This window comes from Heteronotia binoei, chromosome 1, assembly GCF_032191835.1.
Source record: "Heteronotia binoei isolate CCM8104 ecotype False Entrance Well chromosome 1, APGP_CSIRO_Hbin_v1, whole genome shotgun sequence".
Classification (NCBI taxonomy): Eukaryota; Metazoa; Chordata; class Lepidosauria; order Squamata; family Gekkonidae; genus Heteronotia; species Heteronotia binoei.
The window spans coordinates 178,258,541-178,274,762 of record NC_083223.1 but is presented as its reverse complement, the minus strand read 5'-3'; the positions used below and the strand labels follow the sequence as shown (position 1 = coordinate 178,274,762).

General features: G+C 39.9%; 1 protein-coding gene across 1 annotated transcript in view; it reads right to left on the bottom strand.

The window, feature by feature from the left end:
• Positions 1 to 11,752: 11,752 nt before the first annotated feature.
• Positions 11,753 to 16,222, bottom strand: part of TMEM151B (transmembrane protein 151B) — a 35,869-nt gene continuing 31,399 nt past the window's right edge. Inside the window, exon 3 of the mRNA XM_060244769.1 lies at positions 11,753 to 11,905. The gene's annotated coding sequence lies outside the window, so the exon portion shown is untranslated. The remainder of the gene's footprint in view (positions 11,906 to 16,222) is intronic.

Below are 16,222 nucleotides of genomic sequence, written 5' to 3'. Positions count from 1 at the left end.
TGACAAAAGCAAGCTGTGATATAGAAAGAAGCAAGAGAGAGGGAGAAGAAAGCAGACTTGCTCATTGACCTGACAGGAGACCTCTGTGGCCTGATCTGGCCCCTGGGCCACATATTTGACACCCATGATCTAAAGGGACAATTGTCATGGAGTTCCTTTTAGGAGAAGAAACCAGCATGTCCTGTGGCAAAGGAGGAATCTTTGTTCCCTGCAGTTCCCTGCAGTATTCCAATCTGTTTGTGATCCTCATTTGGACCTCTTCAGAAAAGCTTCCAAAGGTGCCTAATAATTCTGTCTCTACTGAGTTGTCAAGTTAAGAGATCTCTGCTTCAAGCATTACACAGTCTGATACCTCATCCAAAGTAATTAGGTTGGGTGCCTCATCCAGCATTGTTAAGTTTTTTTATATATATATTATACACACACACACACACATATATATACATATATACATTTTTATTAGTTTTCACTTATATATTGTCACAACATTGGAATGACCAATATGATAACATAAGAAAAAAAAGCATAAAGTTTACACTTCTCATCAGTTTTCTCACGCAGGTCATTTGTAAAAACCAAATTAAATTTACGTAGAGGTATAGAATGAGCATTGTTAAGTCTTGATGGGTCACATCTATTTGTTCCACCAAAGGACAATGTGCCTTTTTGCATACTGTAGAATGCCATAGGTTGGGAAGAAGTGGGGTAATTTCTGTGTTAATAAATGCTCTTGTTGGAAAGAAGAAGAAGAAGAAGAAGAAGAAGATGATGATGATGATGATGATGATGATGATGATGATGATATTGGATTTATATCCTGCCCTCCACTCCGAAGAGTCTCAGAGTGGCTCACAATCTCCTTTACCTTCCTCCCCCACAACAGACACCCTTTGAGGTGGGTGGGGCTGGAGAGGACTCTCACAGCAGCTGCCCTTTGAAGGACAACCTCTGCCAGAGCTATGGCTGACCCAAGGCCATGCTAGCAGGTGCAAGTGGAGGAGTGGGGAATCAAACCCGGTTCTCCCAGATAAGAGGCCACACACTTAATCACTACACCAAACTGGCTCTCCTTAAGATGCAAGTTGGATTTCTGAGCTAGAATCAGAGAAGGAAAAATGGAGATTTCAAAAGTGAATATGTCTCTTTCAGACTGATTTGTGTGGTTTAACACTTCCACTGAACTGAGATCCAAAGGTTGCCTAGGGCCTTTAAGCACATTCCTCAGGTATCTCAAAGATGGCAGGTAACATAAGGGCAAATTAGGAGGCAAACTCTTTGCGGCTGTAAGGTTAAGTAGTGCAAACTGCACCACCACTCCTCACCCTTTTTCTTCAATGACTTTGTCTGTACCAAGAAACAATCTATAGCGGGAGGGGGAGAACTCACACATCCCCAGTTGTTCACAGCCCTGTGTTGAGGAAGGAAGAGTTCCTAGGTTAGTTCTCAGTTCATTGGTGGATTTTCTTAAATCATTCAGCAACTCAAAAATGGGAGCAACAGTTAGAGCAGTAAGCTCAGGAAAATGGCTACCAAAGTAAAAATGTCTTGTATTAAAGGTAAAGGTAGTCCCCTGTGCAAGCACCAGTTGTTGACTCTAGGTGATGTCGCATCATGACGTTTTCATGGTTAGTCTGAGGAAATTATCAGATTCAATCTAAGGGGATGGTGAAATGCCAAACAGCCACCAAGAATGCCTCTCTACCACAGTACATAATTTTTATCTCATATCTGAACAACACTATTAAATAGATCCAAGTAGGCAGTTGTGTTGGTCTGCAATAGTAGAACAAAATAGGAGTCAATTGCACCTTTAAGACCAACTTAGTTTTATTCAGAACGTAAACTTTCGTGTGCATGCACACTTCTTCAGACGAGGAATGAAGTACAGTAAGCAGAGCCACCAGCTATATGTGGCTCTGCTTACTGAACCTCATTCCTCGTCTGAAGAAGTGTGAATGCACACGAAAGCTTACGTTCTGAATAAAACTAAGTTGGTCTTAAAGGTGCAATCGACTCCTATTTTGTTCTAACACTATTAAATGTCTATTCTAATTAGAAAAGAGGACAATATGGCCAGTTTATTTAACACACACACTTTTTTTTTCCTAGCTCAAACTGGAGACTAAAGGTGTGTTTAGACATGTTTTCAAACAGAATGTGCTCCATTTTTTCTCTTGCAGAATAAACTCAGCTTCCCTCATTGGGTAGATATCCTTAATAGCAGAGCAACTGCAAAACCCTAATACAGCAAACTTTTCAATCAAATCTTGGTCTTCCTCCATCAGACTGCTCCTCAGACTGAAACCTGGGAGATCTGATTAACAGCCAAGAGAGGCTTTCACTTTTTAGTGGGGTTTTTTCCCTTTTCCTTGGTGTCCACAACAGATCACAAACACTGAGGGAGATTTTTTTTTTTTTTAGTTCCACAGATGTACTTCAACTGTGAGATTCAGCGGTCCCAGAAAAAATGTTTTTAAAGAATAATTTTTCATTATATAAAGGACTAATTTAGAATAAGAACTAGTTTTTGGTGTATGATAGTTAAGTGTATGGGTTCATCCGTAACCCCTTCAAAATTTACCCACTGCATGCAAAATATCTTACATTTTTAATCTTTTGGCAAACAAAACATAGTTTTGAAGGGGCTTTCATTATGTTCTTGTTGTAAAACATGGATGCGATTTCCCCAAGATCCCCAATTCTTGACATTGTGGACGTACACATCCACGTGACTTGTTATGTTCCTTCCACATTTATCTGTGGTCTCCAAAGATACCAAGAAAATGAGGAACATTATCTCTTTAATTCTGGAGTTTTGCTCCTTGAAGCTACATCTAATTTTGTGGAAAATCATCAAAAAGAAATATCTGCTTTAAGGATAAAACAAGGCCCTAATTGGGAAGTAGCTAGAGCAATATGGTCATTCACTATCAGGAGTTCCGCTACTAAATTCCAGTGTACCTTTTAAATTTTATTTGATTTTAATTTATTTATTATATTTATATCCCACCCTCCCCTGATGGGCTCAGGGTGGCTAACAACAGTTAAAACAACATGGAATTAGATTGTTACAATAAAATTACAATAAAATCATTAAAACATCTCGAACATATAGAGTTCTAATTTCTAGATGGTGTTATTATTAGTTCTTGATTAGTGCTATTTACCATGATGTTGTGCAGAGTGTTAAAGCTGCAGAGTGTCATGAGCCCTGACGAGGAGGAGCTGGAAGGGTTAACAGACCTGGAAGAGTTGCCAGCCAGTTCCTCAGCTGAACAAACAGCAGCTGGCCCACCAATCACTGTCCAGGCACCAGTGTCAGCTGTTGATGATCAATCTCCCCTGAGCTCTTCTCCTCCCATCTCAAGAGTTCGAAGCAGGCTCCGGAAAGAACTTTCAGAGTGAAGACATGAGGCACGCTGATGCTTCAGATCTCTCAGCCCTGAGTTCTAGCAGAGTCACTGCTACCCAGGGAGCAGGCTGATTGAGACTCTCATATAGCTTCCATCCAGGACCTGGTAACCTTGTGGAAGCAACAAGTCTATTCTCTGGCTTGCATCCATGCTCCTTCCTGATCCCTGATCCTAACCTGCTTAATTTCCTTGGCACCCTGACCTTTTGGCTTTTGGACATTGACTTCTGATTCCGGTTTGTGATTCTGCATTGGTGACTTGGCTCCTGCTTGACTTCCTGGACTTTGACCTTGGACTGGTTTTGGACTCCTGCCTGCCTGCACCCTGAGAACGTGACACAGTACTGCAGTCCTAAGCTCTGCTCACGACCTGAGTTTGATCCCCGGTGGAAGCTGAGTTTTCAGGTAGTCCGCTCGAGGTTGACTCAGCCTTCCATCCTTCCGAGGTCAGTAAAATGAGTACCCAGCTTGCTGGGGGGGAAGTGTAGATGACTGTGGGAAGCAATGGCAAACCACCCCGTAAAAAGTCTGCCATGAAAACGTTGTGAGAGCAATGTCACCCCAGAGTCGGAAACGACTGGTGCTTACACAGGGGACCTTTCCTTTCCCTTAGCGCATTATATTTCTTTTTGGGTTGGGTTAGGATATCAGTGCTGTGGGGTGGTGGAGTACTGGTCGCCTCCATTAGATGTTGAAAGCCTGTTTAAACAGTTGCATCTTACAGGCCCTGCGGAATTGTGGCAAGTCCCACAGGGCCCTGATGTTTTCAGGGAGAGCATTCCAGAGGGTAGGGGCTGCCACTGAAAAGGCTCTGGTGGTGGACAGCTGAACATCCTTTGGCCCAGGGATCATTAGTAGATTTTGTGAACTTGATCACAGTGCTCTCTGAGGCCCATATGGGGAAAGGCAGTCCCAGAGGTAGACAGGTCCCAGGCCAGAGTGGCATTTGTATAATTAAACAACTCAAAGTTCAAACAGGTGTTATTTTTAAAGAAATGCAGATATCGTGAATCATCTGGAACTTTTATTACACCGATTTGGTTTACAATCTTTGTACTTTGATATTTCCAACAAAAAGGCAACATTGTGATATACCTTTTATACATATAGAGAAGACAGACAGAGCTAGATCATACTGACATACTGAAAAGTAAAAAATGTTCTCAGTGCTCACAGAAAAGGTCTGTCAGAATCAGATATATCCCCACAATTATTTCACTGTGTGATGGATACAATTGTGCATCCATGGCTCTGCTGCCTGCATGCCCCTTAGCCAGTGGGGGCTTTCAGCTGCTTGATGTCTTGGCCATAATAGATCAGAAAGGATACTTGTGTGAGGTTATCTCAGATGGCAGCAGCAGTTAAGTTAGAGGTCTTGACACCACCACCTCATAGTCCTTACAGATCTACATGTATGTTCTCATCCATGCTCAGATGCTCCGGTGGTTTTTAACTACAGGGAGATGCACCATCATAAGAAATGTGCCAATGGCAGCAGCAGCTACAAAATATCCCCCTGAGACATATCTAGAACATCAGCTATTCACCATCAACCACATAGTTCTTGATGCTGAGGCAGACTGTCTTATTGAAATTACAAAATCATTTATTACTTAAATTATATACACCTGAATTGAAGATATTTTAGTTACTCAGGAAAAGACCCACAGCACACAAACAAGGCAAGTGCATCTCCTCACAATGTAGATGAGACATGTTTCTTTAGGGCTGGATTTAATCTGAAAATGAATGTGTGTGATACCCACAGAGCTCCCTTCCTGTAAAGAGTGGAGCATGAAGACAAAAAATATATTTGAGGCAAGAATGGGACTCAACGATGCAGAACAATTGTAAGAAAATGTAGCTTGCCTTAGTGAAAATTTGAGCTGACTAAAGTTATGGAACAGAAAGTGTTTGTGTGATTATCCCTTTTAGAATATGTACTTCAGATGGATGTTTACATGAAAAAGTGGCCCAGATCATCCCCTAGAGAACCCAGCACTAAGATCTCCTGGGGCTGGTGTTATGTCAGGTATATTTATTCAACACAGAAAACCTACATGCAAAGATAGCAGACAGGCAGTAGTTATGCTTTGAAAGGTCTTTGCTTTGTTGTAGGTTACTGAAATATGGAGCGTCATTACATTGCTAACTTTTCTCTTGTTATCTATAAAAAATAGTCATTTTTTCTGGCTGGCATGTGACTGAGACTAGTTTCAAATTCCTTCTCACAGAACTTTGAAAAAACTTTGAAAAAAATCACCATCCACCTGTATTGTGTGGCAATATTATTATGGTTCCTATGACTAGTTATTTGCTTATATTTATAGCCCAGCTTTATCCTCAGAGCACAGCTGGATAACAATTTAATAGGAAGAAGCTGAGAGGGCTTCTATGCACATAGTTTTAATGGCAAATCCTAGTTTCTCCTAGTGGTACATTTGGATTGATGTTCTCATATGATGCTGGAGGCACACTAGAGATAACAACCTCTGGTATATATGCTAATAACCCAAATCACAGTTAGATCAAGATACAGCTACCAAAGGATACATCATAATATACGTACGAGCTCTAATAAAGTTTTAAGCCAGTGCTATCAGGCTGTAGAAGGGCAGGCTTCCCCCAGGATGTGCTGCCAACTCCCTAGCTCTTCTGCCCAGTGTGGCTAGGCAAGCCCTGCTCTGACTCCATCACAAGTCTTCTTTAACAGTCAGAGACAGAGTATGAAGATGCTTTACCGCTGCAGCAATACATTTACACTGACCCACCATTCTGTGCACAAAGGCTGTTAGAGGAGGAGACTGAGCAGCAGTTACAGGAAGGTGAAGAAGACAAGTGTTCTGTTATGTTTGTCTGCTCACCTACAGGCAGCAAAGACCTGCCAGTCATTTCCATGACAACATAAGAAAAACAAAATGGAAAGACTAGTCAGAAGCTGTTCCTGCATTTAAATGAACTGATGAATAAATGCAATAAAATGAAGGATTAATATAATTATTTATGTATGGGCAAAATGTATTGTTCTTGCTATGAAACACCCTTTGAAACCTCCTCCCATCACCACCCTGATCCAGAGTTCCTCCCTTTCCCTTTAATATGCACTTAGTCTCTTTTTCCTTTCTAGCAATACTACCAGTTGTCTTTCTGAGCCCTTATTCAAGCATATGGGAGAATGAGGTGGAAAAGAAATGATAGTGCTCTAAGGTACTAGAGTGGCTTGCACCATGTCACCCTGCAGGTGGGGGAGCACAACTCCCTGTAAACAGAAAATGAGCACAGCAATTAAACAGGAAGGCTAAAACCTTTCTCCCTGCTGAGCTATTTTTTCTGTTTGCAATGTGGTCTTTTTAATATAAAGAACAATTCAACCTGAAATACATTTTGCCAGCACAGGGCTTTGCTATCTCATTCTCCTGCATATGTAAGTGAGGCTTTTCTAAGTCAATGTACTTCATATCAAACCTGACATTTTACATATATGGATTGTCATGCCGCCTTAGGGTGAGAGGCTCTAAAGTCCTGTGTTCCTGGCACAGGGTATACCTGTCCCCTTCACTTTAATATTCTCTGTGTTACACAGTATTATCAATAACAGTATTATTAATAATTTTAACAGATCTTTAAATTTTCAGGGTGTTTTATAATCTTCAGCTATTCATCTTTAATAGAAACAGCTCTTTGGACACCACCACCACAACTCCATGGATACTAAATTAAGAAATTCAGAATAGCTGTATTATGCTACTCGATAAGGGTCCCAACTCCCTAGCCAAAGTCCCACAGACAGCATATCAAACTTCTGCTTGGCTAGGCAACTGTCAGAGGTCTGCCAACGCCATCCTTCCTGTTCTTTATAGATTATCTACTTTACAAGTGTTTGGGTGATATAATCATTGGTGTCTGGGGACCTCATGAAATTTGTGAGTGCATGTGAACTGTGGGGGAGGGAAGCCCCCACTCAATGGTCACCTCAGAAAAAAAAGAAAAGCCAAGCCTTCCCTCCAAAATGAATTCAGGGAGAGGATGGGCTTCGCCTCTGAACTGTTTTTGAGCCCAGTTTCACCTTCCTATTTCAGCTGCTTTAGAGCCAGTCTTACGTAGAAATTTGACTGTCATACTTGGAACTAGGAGAAATTTATTTAAATCCCCATTAATCACAAAGCTCCTTAGATTACCTTGGAGCAGTCACTGCTCAGCCTAACTGCAGGGTTGCTGAGTGGGTGAATTGGAGGCAGGAGTGGGTGAATTGGAGGCAGGAGGCAGGAACTATATACATTGCCCTGAACTTACAGAGAAAAAATGCAATAGATGGAATAGCTCATCCTTCCTTTGGTCTGAAGATGACATTTGGGCAAAGAGATTCAAGCTCATGAACAGTGACTCAAAAGATACACTGTCTCTGAGACCAATCCTTCCACTGCTACTTCAGAGAAGAAAGAGGGACTTGGTGTCTATTTACCCTTACGGGAGCTATTACTGTGAGGAATTAGCAAACGATGTAGCTCACTTACTTCAGTCAGCATAATTCCTAAGAGCTAGTACTTCTGTACTGCCCCATGGTGCTGCAGATATTCCCTGTTGGCAGAGAGGTATGCACGAACCACTCATGACTCCAGATTGGTTTGAGATAATTTCCTGTTTAGTGGGGTATATCATTCAGGCCTCCTTACTATTTTCTTCAGCAGCTGGTGAAGTGGTTCACTAGTGGAAAGATCTGGCTGCAGCTACAGGGCAATCAACAAAGGAATGCCTAACATTTATGTGTCTGGAGACAGCACTGAAAACTGGGGCACCTTTCTCAACACTGTACAAGCATTTGGTTGCTGACTGGCTAGCTGCTGTTGTTAATATCATCAGCCCACAACTCTGGCAACTATTTGTGCATTTGCTTGGTGATAACTAACACAGACACTATGCCTTCAAGTGCTTGAAGAATGAGGGTGGAATTCCCGTCCCCTAGATTGCCCCACATTGGTAGCTAGCAATTCCACCTAGCCAGCAGTTTCACCAGCTACCATTGGGCTCTCAGCATATCTATATGTAGGGACAGATTTCACTGGAATGTATTGGTTAAATTACACAGCTGGGTCCTCTTTTGGACATATTTGTTGGTGTGGTTTAGTGCACTGCTCTTTGGGAAACTGCTCTAAGACAGCCTAGAAAACCTAGCAGTGCTTTCTACAGCATGTTATGTGCTTTGATATCTCCTCACCTCTTGGTAAACTAGGATAGCCTTTTCAGATGGATAACTTCTCAATCTTCTTCATTGTTTCTTTGCCTTTTCACATGTACAATCTTTAGGTCTTTTACATGGTGTGTGCTCTACTATGGCCACAGTGATAAAAAGAGCTTTTGCCATAAGAAAGCCAAACAACTTGACAGCTACCCCTAGTTGTTTAGTGCTTTATAAAAACACTTCCAGCCACTATTTTCAAAAAGCAAAAGCCTTGTGTATGTCAAGGGGGAGAGATAAAAGCATGCCATGTTAATTGTTAATTTTCTCAACTTCTCTGTCCTTCCTGATACATTGGACTTAATATTTCTATATTCAAACTCTCTGTTGCTGTATCATTTTCTTCAAGTTACAAACTACCTCAGTATAGCACCTATTTCTATTCATAGACAAAATGTTGGTTGTATTTCAGCATCTTTGACTTCTTTTTTTGAAAGATCTGATCAATACCAGTTTGAATGCTTTCTGTGAAAAAGAATATGGCTTACTAGCAAGTCTGTATGGTAAAACTATATGTACCACAGGTGCAAATTAAAAATTCTTTCTGAAACAGTAACTGATTGTGACATATCCTTCTAACAAACCCAGTTAAATGTATAACACAATCCTAAACTTACTCAGTATGTCTAATGGGACTTACTCCCTAGTAAAGGATTGTAGCCTTTATGTATATATTATATGGCAGATCTGATAGGATTTTCTAACTTTTTTTAAAAAGCAGCTGAGGTGAGGTGATTTGGATTGGATTGGAGCCTGAGATAAACCCTTTCCCCATTTTATTTCCCAGATAAAAACCACCTTTCTAGAGATATAATCCTGGTAGAGGAAAACACAGGTACGATATAGATGCATCTAAGCAATGGGGAGGGGGGCTATTTCCATTGAGGAAAGTGTGGGAACCCCTCACACTATTGTTGCCCACCTAAATTGGTTGCTTTTAAAAATTAAAAGTAAAATCAGAGATCCAACCAGGGATCTCTCATATAATGTACGGTCTGAGAAGCCCCTCCCTTCAATATTTGGTTAATTTGAGCCCTGTAACAATTTTTTAAAAGAGGGAAATTGGCTTGCTTAAGCTCTCAAAAGCTTATAGAAGTCCATACGAGAACATTAGGGTCAGGAAGTAGGAAAATGTCCCAATCTTTATCTCCCTACAATTCCTCACAGGCCCAATTTGTTCCTTCTGGTACCAGATTTCATGAATAAGTATATAAAATTAAGGGAAAAAACACCTTAAAGTACCCTGATGAAGACTGCTCTAAAAGACATAGAACACTGAGGGAAATGCAATATCAGCTAAAAGGGTAGAAGTTAGCAAACTGATGGAGGAAAAGAGGTTCCTCCACTTGAAGCTTACAGTATTTTGGAGGATATGATTTCCAACAGGGAGAAATTCCCATTACGTCCCTAACTTGCAAATACCTAAAGTCACTGCTTTCTTCAAGTCCCCTATAGACTGTCTATGCTGGTCAAGCTCCCCTGATTCCATCCAGCATATTTTATTGAACTGCCAACTGTATACTAATTTCTGGAAGGTTCTGTTAGATAGTCTTTCCTTACCATCCTATAATCAAGAAAATAGGATTGATTGCCGTTTCCTACTAAATCAACATAACCGATATCACAAGAGCTGTTGCCAGATTCTTCGCTGAAATGGTCAAAAATTATTCCAAGCAGGTTTTATTGTGATTCTTAATCTTATTTTAGCCTTTTATGCTTTGAACAGATATACTGGATTGTTGTTTGGTTGACAAGTCTTGTATATCTCTTTTGGTTATACCAATAAAGGTGTGCTATTGCTAACAAAATTCTCAAAAATTGTCTAAAAGTTCATGAGGGGCTCCGGGAGAGCATGACAGATCCAACAAAGTATGTTAAAACACGGTTGCTTCAAGGTCATCATTCAGTGTTAGGCACCAAAAGCAAGACCCAAAAAATAACTGAGGAAGTTGGTGACATGTCTAAAGTTTAGAAACTGCTTTAAAGTAGAGGTAAGTCCATAGCACATGAAGATAATATTGTTCCAAAGAATCCCGTGTGTTTCCCCTTCATTTCCCTATCTGGCACCTCTTTTTCCAGAAAAAAAGCCCTGCCTAAAGTCAATGCTTCAGAACCTCATACTAAAGAATGAGACGGTTTTTTAATTTGATGTTTCTGTGGTTATTTTATTTTCTGCAAATTCCCAGGAAAAATGTCAACTATACATGTCTACTCTGCCTTGCAATACCCAAATGAAATGCCTTGAAGTCAACAACCTTAGATTACTGTGTTCTATTCTTTTCTTGTTGAGACCTTGAAATTTAGCAGAGCTGGCCTGAACATCCCACATGCCATTTCCTATTCATTTTATTTTAAATGAAATATTAATCTTTTATGAGAAATTTGTGCCAGCTTCTACAGTAAGTTTAATTGTATATGTTATATATATTTAAGATTCTGTACAATTTTATTCTGGTTTTTCATCCAAATTTTGTAACCACAGCTTTCTAGATCCATAAAAAATAGATGCAGAAAAAGATCTTTTTATGTCAAGTCACACCCACTTCCTTATGCATTTTCTTACAATATTAGCATTGCTTAGTGGAGGGAAAAGCAAACTGCAAGAATAATTTCTCATTACTTGGAGAGGAAGAATGTATCTTTTATCACCTAGTTCTAAGCATCTGCTTTTCTTGCATCTGGAGACTTCTTTAGGCATTTAGGCCCTGGTGTGTGTGTTTTAAATAGGCATTTTTCAACTTGATTGATTAATCCAACATCAGTATTCATTAGGTATCAGCTGACAGTGCTGCTAGAGAATACTTGGACCATGTGATTGATATAGATCCTAAATCATCTGGACACATTCTAGCTATATTTCCCCCAAATAACTGTGTAGCTAAGATTGATGTAGAAGCAGCTCACAGTGGGAAAAAAATGTGATTTTTCCAAGTATACATATGCATTTTCCTTCACTTTTGTTTACAAATCAGTTCACAACAATAAAAGTATAGAAGATAATCTAAAGAACTCCTGAAGTTTCAAGAATTTGTGATCTTTAGGAAACACTGTTTCCAAACTTTAACATTTAAAAAAAGCAAAAGTAAAATGCAAGAGGTTGTGCTTTTTAAAATGGCACCCACTGAAGAGCAATCTGGAGTCATGGATCCTCAGCTGTTCCTGGAAATGTTGTATAGGTGGGTAAATGTTCTTTTGCCAGAAGAAACTGTTAACTGATTGCAGAAATATTTTCTCCGTGGGATCCTATAATGATGCAGCTTAAACATAAGACAAACAAAGTGAGAAGAGCAAGTTATGAGAAGCAGTAATTCTTCTATGTTTGTCTCTGATCTTGGAGAAACCACATAACGGCTAGGAAGACATATCATCAAAAATGTCTTGAACCTGCTATAGATCTCAAAACCATTTTCTTTCGGATGGTACTGGCAAGATTAAGCCCTTGGGCATACCTCTTCTTCATGGTATGGCAAAAGTCCCCATTATGGAGGAAGGTAAACAAAATAGGTTGGTCAATTGAATGACTGTACAGCAAGAATGATAGAATGCAACTAATAGTGGAAATAATCATGAAACAATTGGTAGCTACTTACAATCCTAAATAGTTATGTACTTCTAAGCCCACTGACTTCAATAGACTGAGAAGGCTAGAACTGTGCTTAGGAATGCAGAATGGAATTTGAAATTGGAATAGCAACCTGTAGCTTCTGAATGTACTGGAAGCGCTATGTCCTGCATCTCTGGAAAAGTGTTATCATATCAGAGCTCAGAAGATGCAGACAACTTTTTCTTCACAAAACTCACTATTATCTATGTTGTGAAGCAACTATTCACTGTTCCTGGTAATTTGCTTCTCTCAGAGAATGGCAGTGTTCTAGTATTACTAAACCCATTATATCACAAGTATTGCAATATATTAGTTAACCTGGACATCAAAACATTCTCAGGTTCTGTACACTTCTGGATTAATTTCCATCAAATTGATTTTTCATTGAAAAAAGATATGCAGATAAAATGGATCTATGATAATTCCATAGCTCTTGGGCATACCTCTTTCACTTTAATATCAAGTAGGACCTCATGCCCGTCCAGTATGAACATTCTGTTATGGTGCAGTCACATAGTGCTACAGTATGACACAGAATGACTTGTGGTGCTGCTTAACACTAAAATGTCAGGAGAATCAGTCATACCTTTAACATAACCTTTAATATAACAATACCTTTAATATAAGGTCCTACTTAATATTAAAGTGCCAAATCAGTATAGTGCAAAGCTTGTACCCTCCAAAAGATTGTACAATGTTAGGAAAGATTTAGGTATCTTCCTGGGCAGATGATTTCAAGGTTTCTATAGCAAGCTAAATATCCAACCAGTTTTCCTACAGTGGAATGCCATTTCTCTCAACAGAAGGGGAGCAAGTTTTGTTGGTTCCCCATCCCACAGCAGTGGTTACTAACTCTAGGAACAGACTTTCAGGAGATTTCACTCCACTTGTATTTATTGGATACAGCCCTTTGTATGTATGCCCTGTGGCTTAGTGATACTAAACATCAGTTTCCCTTCACCCTGTTAAACTGTGTTGATGGGATCCTATATGCACTTACTAGGAAGTCCCATTACAGTGAGTGGGACTTACTAATGAGCAATGGTAATTAATATCCAGTTGGTAGTGCTCATCTCAGCTGCCTCTAAAGCAAATCTCTTGTGGTTATGTTTGAAAAGATGTAAGAATGCAAAAAATAATGTAAGTAGGAATAAGCTAAGTTCTGAAGGCCTAAAAGATTTCCTGTATTCATTGCTCTTGATGCTATTTCAGTTAAACTACAATGGAAACTGGAGACAACATGAGCATCATACTCAGAAGAAATATTAGGTTATTGGCTTTCCCTGTGATATAACCAGAGTGTATTTTACCTTAGGGTTCCATCTGATTTGATTGTACTTGGGTAATCATAGTCAATGCTGATCAGCATACTCAAATGGGGTATCCCAAAAGCACCTTCAGAATAACTCCCAAACTTAAATTTGGTATTTTTTCTAACTTCACTATTGTAGAATTCAAATATATATATATATATATTTACACAGACATGCATTTCATGAAATTTGAATTTGGGGCACTAAAACTCAAACTTCCAGTGTGATAAATCAGATTTTGCTGCTTGGCTCTTTCCTATGGGTCATGAATGGTACCTTAATTACAATCTGTGTTTCTGTAGAACATGTAATTTAGTTGTGAGGGTGGGGGCTTTAGCAGATCAAATGGTCCTAGTTTTAAGTGATCATATTGGCAGAGAGGCCTCAAAAACAATCTGCCCTTAATTGACCTTAACCTGGTAACATCTGAAGTTGCTTTATGCTGAGTCCATCTAGCTCAATGTTGTCTATGCTGAGAGGCAATAACGCTCTGCGGCTTCAAACTCAGAAGGGCCTTTCTACCTGTGATTCTTTAACCTGTGAACATGCAACAATATATATATACAGAGAGATAATTACTTTGTCTGAAGTACTGTTCTTATGCCCTAATTTTGCTTGTGGCTTGAGGAGCATTCAATGATAATGTTGCATATTTGGTATGCTAAAGGTTAAAAACTGCTGTTCTGACTATATCACAATGGTTGGCAACTGCAGTTTTCCACTTCTCTTTGTGTTTTACACAGAGCTTACCCAGGAATTTGATCCCAGGCCCAAAAACATAGTTTTGGGGTAATGTCCACAGTGCCAGGCAAGTGAAAAATAATAGAACCATTGGAGTAGATCCTTCCCCTATCCTACCACTTCACTGAGCAAAATTTGTATCCTTTGTCTAGCCAAAGAAACGTTCTCTATTTTAAGTGGCTCTTCCTCTAGAGGAAGATCTCCTAAAGTTGGAAGAAGGCTCCATGCATGATGGTTGGGTCAAAGCATGAATACATGATACAAAGAATATATAATCAAAGAATATATTAACCACACAGAAATGTACATATATAGGTGGTATGTGAATGCTACTTTTCCAAGCAAGAGGTAATTGTACCACTGGAACAGTGATAAAATATCCATGCAGAAGCATTCCAAATATACTCATTGTTGAGAAAATAAAGATACTTTCAGGCTAATATTTGCTACTGGACTTCTTGCTTTCCTACTCAGATGTGTGTGTGAAGCTAGGTTCCTTCTCTTGGGGTTTAACCACATATTGTTTTACATGTGTTTACCACAGAGTTTTTTAGTCAGAAAGTGAAGGTCAGTTCCTGAGTGATTCAGATTAGGACCACAACATATAGTGACAAAGGACTCTTGCCTTTCCTCCTGCATTGTTTTCCCAACCCAAAACAGCCCCTGGGGAACACTGGCATTTGTACTTGTAGCCCATTAGTATACCCCCCAGGGCCATTTCAGCTTAGAAAAACAATTGGTGGGGTTCAACAGGAGGACCTTCTTTCCATGTATCATGTTCTCAATGCAAATTGTGGCCCTACACACTTGAGAACTGAGTTCCCAAGATGGAACTGATCGCTAACATCTGAACACACACAGGCCTTCAGTAAAGCATCTGTGAGTGGCCTGTCTTTTATTCAGTTTCCTTTTCAGAGTATTTTCTAATATCTACAATATTCATGCCAAAGATGATGATTCATTTAGCAATAGGCTCTAGCCTGATCTGCTCCCACAGTGCCATTCTGTTCCTTCATATCTAACCTGAATTCTTTCAACTGCATCTTAATCGCATTATTTCTCTTTCATTGACTACAGACACCAACTGACCCTGTGCCGCTGTTTGGGTTTCAGGTCTAGCTGTGCACAATCTTTTCTTTTCCCCTTGTCTATCAATCTGAAAAGCTCTCCCTCTCTCACCCCAGCCCCCTTGAGTATTCATACTAGCCATCTATTGACACTGGCAAGATGAAGGTTCTTTCTGCTATCCAACAGATCATTTCTAGAAACCAAAATATACACGTTTTATGATTCCACCCTCACCACCCAGTTTGCTGTTCACAGAATGCAGCCATTAGCACTGTTGTTTCAATTATGAGACTAGTAGGAGAGGGGAAGAAATATTTAACATTTTGCCTTGTTCTGTTCTGCCAAATTCTGTACAGCCCAGAAGCCTCTACTGCCAATGAATTCTTTAAAAAAAAATCTGGTTCTTCTGAGCCTGGCAGACAGTATTTTAAAATATTTTTGTGAAGTCAAGAGAACTAGACACTAGACTGAAATGAAAACCATAACTTTCATGCAATGCATATAATATAACTACTGCATGTGATTGACCTATATTTGAGTTTTGAGGCAGGTATCCTATATTGCATGGACCTGGGGAAATCTTAAAATTTGTTAAACTATTTTAGAAATAATCTTATGCTTGCAGACTGCAGCGTAGCTGCTAGGCTGCATGAGCAGAGTTTGCTTCCCTGGATGGGAAGAGTCAGGGGGCGCCCGTTTCAGCGCGCAGAGAAAAAGGCGAGATCCGACAGTCTGTCAGATTTGCGCTCCTCGTCGGCTCCTTCGTCTTAGAAAACGATCGGCCCTCCCGCCCACCCTGCATGTTATGTGGACAATTTGCTGGTTGCCTCCTTGGAGGAGCCGGGTAG